Below are 7,745 nucleotides of genomic sequence, written 5' to 3'. Positions count from 1 at the left end.
TTCTTGAAAAATAATTAAGGAATTTAATTAGTACTTTTTGGATATAATACCGGCTAAAATCTTCCATATATTTAACCGACTTGTTGAAAGTACGGGTTAATAGCGATTCTTTTAAAGAACTAAGATTTTTAGTGGATTTTGAGAAAATACTATTGTGATACCCGAGCCTAGGTATCGAGACCATAGGGTAGGTCTCCCTAAGACTTAGGGTTTAGTCTCAAATATTTTTGTATGAATTTCTTTAATGGGTTTAAAACCAAATAAGGATCTTTAATCCTTACTAATAATTTTGAAAATGACCAAACTGCCCAAAATAATAATAATGAATTATGAGTGCCATAATTTATCCGAGTATACTGTATGGATAACTACAGTATTGGCTAAGAGTAACTGGACTGTACGTTAGAGGGTGAAATCCTACTGAGAGCTAAGGACTCCAAGTAAGTCAACTTATATTGTGTGGTTGCAACATGAAATGACTATTGTATTGTATGTTAGTATAGGGACACATGCACATATATACATTGTCGTAGAAAGTTGCTTAGAGACGTTAGTCTAGTGAGTGTTGATTTAGAAAATATGATCGGTAGATATCCGTCATATCCTAGACGGCTGATCCCGTCACACTGCTTGATTTTATTATGTCCAGTTCATTACCGCGACGAGTGGCCAAGAGGTGAGGATTGCTGGTTAAACATAGGGGCGCCCAAATGAATGGGACCTAGGGGCCCTCATGCTTACTTAATCAGTGAGCGGTTAGAACCAGAGCAAGTGCTCTGATAAGTTATTCTCGTATAGTAGCCGTGAATATTGGCCATTCAGTGAGAGTTCCTAGAGATACTAGGGGTTGCCAAGTTTGAGTGAGGCTTAACACCCTAGGGGTAACTGCTCACTAGCACCACTGATTAACATAGAAGTCTCTATAAAACCGTGTAACTTTGATTACACTCTTGGATAAGTAGAAATGCCCTAGGTAACACAATAGTTACCCTTGATGGGGATATTTATTGGCTAGATCTTAGTGTTGAGACTCGGTTGTCCCTTACAGATTAACATTTATGCTGGAGGGCGTGTTATGCCCGAATTGTTGGAAGTTGTCGAGCGTTGGTCTTGAATTATATTGTGATATATTATATCTGCTTGCTCTGGGATTTTATGAGTGCAATGATTTATTTGTTGATAAGAAATAGTTGTGATATAATATATCTGCTTGTTCTGGGATTTTCTAAGTGCAGGAATTCATCTGTTTATATGAAATAGTTTGTCATTGGTTATAAGGCATGACCATAAGTTTGCCAGGACGCTTTTGCATTCTTGAAATTGATTGTGTAGGGTCCAGATGGATTCGGAACTCTAATTCTCTGCATGCTTTTGTTTTAAAGTTGAACTTACTAAGCGTTTTCACTTACCTAGTTGTTTCTTGTTGTAGGTAAGAACAAGAGCAAGGCAGAGCAGTGAGTGCTGGAGTCTACCTTGCGAATGTACATGTGGACCAACCTTTTGGGAACCCATTTTATTTTTGGAAATGTTGTGTTATTTTCCTAAACTAGGCTCACTCTGCTCTTTATAAAATATGTTTGTATTAAATGTTAAGTATGGCCATACGACTTTTAAAAAGTTTTTTATACGGGTTTTTGAGACATTTGGTTTAATGAAAACATTTATATTTCTGCATTATCGAGTCTTAAAAATCCAGGTCGTTACAAGGATGGCTACGAATCTAACAGAGAAGGTTAGAACAACTCCATTGTTGGTCGGCAAACCACCAATTCATATTTACAAGTCTTACATCAACCCATCTTCATCATCATCTTATGTCGCAAGATCTCCATTTCTATTCGACAAACCACTAACAACAACAACATATGCATTAGAATCGGAGTAGGGAAGCATATATATGTGGTTGATGAATGGTGCAAAAGAGGAATTGAGTGTGCATTTGGAGAGGTCTGTAGGGTTTTGAGAAAAGAAGAAGATAGTTAACTAAAGGTTTAAAGAAGGAATAATGTGCATATTTTGACATTAGTTATAAAATGTGGTGTTCTCGTTCCTGTGAAATTTGAGAATTTTTTTTCATTGTGAGTTTTTTATTTCGCATCAATTTTGGGTTGTCTTTGTATAGTTTAAACAAACATGAGATCTTATACTGAATCTCTCTACCTCTTTTTTTTTTTTTTATCTAACTCATGCCTGACCATTCATCCATTTTTTTTATTTCAAGATATTTTTTATTTTTGAATTTTGGGTGTGGCAGATTTGAATTTAATTTTGAGTTTGTTAATTTAAATTTCTAAACTAGGAATTTTAATTTTTAATTTAAATTTATTGATTAGTGTTGACTACTGATTTGGCCAATGTAACTGAGTCAAGAAGATTATATAAAGTAGAGAATTAAACTGAATTAATAAAGAACACATAAGATTTATTGTGGTTCTTCCCAAAAAAATTGTTAATGACCTACGTCTACTTGTACTTTTATTGAATATATAAATCTTAGACTCAGGATCAAGAATCAATTGAATTTCTCAAGTCTGAGAGAGAATACATATTGCACGAGTTTCAGTAATAAAGAGTGCTTATGAAAATATGGACCACTAAGCCATGTATTTATAGGCTTAGTGACCTTACATAATGGGCATTGGGCCTTGAATAGCTTGCTTATCACATAATGTACATATATATTGATTAAAAAATACATTCAAACAAGATATTTTTGTAATAAGTTGCTCAAGATATTCACGTCTTCATTAATACTCAACCAGCTACATATTATTCAACCAATTACTTCTTCAACGACCAGTAGCATCATTGCCATAGTTCTTCTGTAGCACATTTGCTTTCAGTGCACATTTTGAGATAAGTTTTGGAGCACCAAGTCAGAGGCATCTACATTGTGTCGCCATTTAGAGGCGACGTATGGCTCGCCTTTGAAAGAAGTACCTAGGCGACACATCGCCTGGTACCAGGCGATGTGTCGCGTAGGCTATCCGTACGAATTCGTACAGTGATGGGTTTTGGCTCCAAAATTCAAATTAAAATGTTCTAATATCATTGGTTGAGTCTTAATTTGAGTTAATTGGTTACTTGATCACTTTTCTATCTCTCTCTCTCTAAAAAGATCATCACTCTCTCTCTAGCTTTCAAGATTACTAGTTTTCTCCAAGATCTTCATCAAGAAAGCATAACTTGTATTAAGGTTTAAGGCTTACGAATCCCAATCTCATTCTATTGTTGTAGCTTCAAGCAATCTAAAGGAGGAGGCTAGGAATAGAGATTTTTGGACAACAAATCTTCATTTGTGTCTAGCCTTGTTACATTTTGTGGTTCACATTAAATCATAGACTTGTGATTTTATGTGTTAAGGCTCTTCATCAGCAGAGGTCTACTCTACACTTGTTTATTTGTATTTATGTGCTTTGTAATATTCTTCCATTAGAGTTTAGATTAATATTATTTATTGCTTTGAGTTGTAATATACAAAACTAAGGTTGTAGCCTCTAATACACAACACTAAAAAATTTCTATCCCTAAACCTAAGTTTTGTAACAAGTTTGTCTGTCTCTAAGGTTTATCTACTAACCAAAGCTATGGAAGAAAGCTCCTCAATCTCAGCCCTCAAGTTCATGTCCCAAGATCTGGTGAGACTAGATCGATTCGTTGGCTCAAATTTTGTTCGTTGGCAAGACAAGATCAAGTTTTTTCTTACAACTTTGAAGGTACGCTACATCCTTTATAAAGATTTGAAGGCTTTGGAGGCTCTAAATGATGATGATACTGAAGAAGTGCTTAAGGAAAGGAAGAAAATGGAAGAAGATGAACTCATATGTAGATGTCACATACTCAATGCTCTATCAGATCATTTCTATGATCTCTACACAAAACTACATCGACAAAGGAGATTTGGGAAGCTCTTAAGAAGAAGTACATAGCTGAAAGAATAAGGTACCAAAAAATTCCTCATAACTCAATATATGAAATTTAAATTCTTTAATGGTAAACCCTTACTCCCCCAAGTACATGAGCTTAAAGTGATTGTGAATAAGTTACTACTTTTAAGATAACATTGTTAGAACCCTTCATTTTGGGAGAGATTATAGCCAAGTTACCTCCATCTTGGATAGGCTATAGAAAGAAGATCCTCCATAAGAATGAAGAGATATCTTTGGAAGAGATCTTGAAGTACCTAAGGATTGAAGAAGGGTCTCATTCTAGAGACAAGTGCATGGAAGAGTCCAATGTTGGGACATCCAAGGCTAATGCCATAGAGAAATCCTCCCAATTCAAAGGGAAGGCTCACAAGAAGCCCCAATCAAAGAAGGATACTTACCTAGCCCCTAAGAAGAATGAAGGGCAATTCAAGAGTGTGAGAAGTGTTGGGAATAGTGCCCTTAAAGCAATTGTAGTTGACAAATGTTTTAAGTGAAATAAATAATTGAATTGAATTATTATATATATAAACTATGTCTGATATTATGTTGATAATATTAAGTAAATATAAGAAAATTCCAAAATTTATTGATGTGGTCTTAATCTCATATTAGTATGAAAGGATCAAGATAAAGATAATAAACTTAAAACAGTTCGTAGTAAAATAAAGTTATAGAATCTTTAGATTAATTACTATTAGTACGGTTTGCTAGCTTTATGAATACAAGTGACCCAGATCCGGGTCACTAGTGTAGTAGGACACTTTAGTGAAAGTACTTTATATGTAGTGATATATAGAATTGGATCAAATGTGATTTGTTAATACTTCTTTAAACACCGTTTCATAGTATTAATCAAACACATCAAATGATGATCATATACATGATGATCTTAATCGTGAGGTTGCTATGAACTCCTATATATGTCATATGATCCTTTGATTCATGCATTAAGGATTTTCAGAATGATTAGGCTAAGAATAATAATTTTGGGGACTCAATGATGTATATGGCTTGGGACGTAGTCTAATAGATATGAAATCTATACCTTCTTATAGATTGAATAATGGTTCCCTATTGGGTTGACTTTTGGAACTGAAAAGGTTATGAACGCTCATGTCGCAAACTTGTTGTGTCACAACCTTCTCTAGTAAAGTCAATGGTACTCTAGGAACAAGATATAGCTAAAAGGGTAAAACAATAATTTTATTCCCTTTTAATTATGAACCATTAATAGAGGATTAATGTTGTATGTAATGATTATATCAATGGACACTTTATTCTTTAATAAAGTACTCAGTAAATATATGTCTCTAATTATCAAGAGTTCAATCTCATATTTATAGTTGAGTAATCATGAGATTAATAAATATGATTATTTAATCAAAGAGCTTTGATTAATAATCTAATATTTATTGGAGCTTGATATTATAGGTCCATAGGTCCCCAGGATGGCTCTATCAACACCATATCAAGGTAAGAGTTGATCTAAGGGTAAAGCTGTAATTTGGGAATTAAAGAAGAATTTTATTCTTCTGGTTAAGTATGCAATTATATGATAATTGAGGTTTAATAATTAATTTAGAATTAATTATTAATTTATGAAAATATATTTATTAATTTAAATATATAATTTTTCGAAATTCATATATATAAATAAATAAATTAATTTTTGAAATTAATTATTTTATTTGAGTGGGAGAAAATAAAATTGGAAGTCAAAAATAGTTTTTGGTTTATTGAATTTTAAAAGATGATGATAATGATGATCATCAATTTGAATTTTGAATTCAAAATTTAAATTTGAAATATGGTTGCATCATTTCCTTCAAAAGACAAAAACCTTATTTTGTGGAAGATTGATTTTAGTTAAATAAATAATATTGATGTGGTTTTTCGCCAACAATAGATTTATAAATCTAATAAAGATATTAGTGCTTATTTATAAACCGTAATGAAATTATAAGAACCCTTTCGTACTCACACAACTTTTACGTGGTTCAGTGGTTAAAATCCACCTAGTCCACGAGACAATATTATTGCTGTTCTCTCACAATTTATGCAGAGTTTCAGTAATACAATAAGGCTTCTCCTTCCCTATCCATTATCCCTCATATTTATAGTGGAATTTCCTGGACAGGTTTGGGTAACCGTGTGCATAAATATGGTATACATTTAATACAAATTATTCCCATTTACAATGGGATATGATTTGATAACAAAATAAAATATACTCATGCTATCTCGGATAATAAATGATAAATATGCAGCACAACCTGGGCATTAATAAGCGTATAAAGAACTTCCAAGTCTCTCCCGATCCTTCAGTATGCGTTCTGATCAGGTTGCCACGAGTTGAATATCTTCATCGAGATGGTGATCAAAGATTATTTGAACCTTAACTCGGATTAACTTCAGAGTGCCCAAAGGCGAATCTAGCCACTATATGTCCTGAACTGAACCGTTATCCTAAGAGGTGGTCTGATAACCACCTGAATGTCGTAATGCCAAGTCCCAGCTCCAACTGCTCACATCATTGTTAACCAGAGGTTCAACTTGGCTGCTTTTTCACATATTCATCTGCAAGCTGTACCACGAGCTGAGTGACTAGACTCATGCTAATTTTTAGGGTACAACATTTTCCCCCCAAGCTCCTGCTCGTGTTTGATGTCATCACTTTCTGACATGCACAGTAGGGGCTTTTAGGCTTCTGCCATGTAAAATTGTGCTTGCTTACTACTCGAGTGTTGGACACGTGGCCGTCTGTAATTAGTGTCCGTTCGGGTTTCGAGGACTGTGACAACTGTCGTGTCAACTTTTTCCGTCGTATGGCTCATTTAATCTTGGCCTTTGGATCTCAAACTGTCCCAATCGGATGGCCCAAATTAATTATCAAAGTTTTCGTATAAATAGGGAGATCAGACCCAAACCTTACAACCTTTGCATTCAAAAGCTTTCCATTCAGAAACAAATTTTCCCTTTTTCTCTCAAACTCTTCCCGAAAACCTTCATCGCCCTTCAGACTCTCAAAATCTTTCAAGGAGCTTCCTGTGGACGTATCGACATTCTCTTTGAACGAATGTATAATTTGTAAGTATTTCTTCATTTGGTTTGAATCTTTCATTTCTTTATTTTCCAGTGATTTTTTTTACTTCGAAAAATGTTCTTTGCTCAATATCATTTAGGCTACGTCTGAGTTTAAATAGGGTTCGGTTTAGGATAAATGAACGAGACTAGGCTTGTTTAGAAATAAGGTATTCATAAAACTGGGCAATTTTTTTGGGTTTTACCAAAAAAATGTCACTTGTAAATCGACTAGAGTACCTGTTTGGATGTAGAAGCCGAGAGGGTTTTAGGTTTTGTTTTGGGTAGCGTAAGGGTCACGATTCCTTAAACGATTTTGCATTAAACCGCTTTCAAAAGAAAAGTAGTGGTTTGATGAGTCTGACACACGAATCCTGAAGTATCAGGGAATTTCACGAATTCAAAGCGCGTGGCCTAAGACCATGCGTGGAACCACGCACTGATGCTAGGACACATCTTTAGCTCGTGTAAATTTGAAATTACCAAAAGTAAACCACTTAAACCCTCAGATTCACCATACCCTTTATCGCTGTAGGAATTAGTTTTCTTAGGTCACCACTAATAGGCTGCTTTGTCTTCAGGCGAGCAAGATCATGGCCCCCCAAAGAAAAACATTGCGAGCTCCTCTACTCAGAGCCAGAATAAGGGCAAGTAGGTCGCGTCCGACTCTCCAATTCCTAATTTCGGCCATATGGTGGAGAGGGAACTTGTCATTGAACCCAATGCTTTCCTTGA

Source organism: Humulus lupulus, chromosome 3, assembly GCF_963169125.1.
Source record: "Humulus lupulus chromosome 3, drHumLupu1.1, whole genome shotgun sequence".
NCBI classification, from domain to species: Eukaryota; Viridiplantae; Streptophyta; class Magnoliopsida; order Rosales; family Cannabaceae; genus Humulus; species Humulus lupulus.
This window is presented reverse-complemented; position numbering follows the sequence as displayed.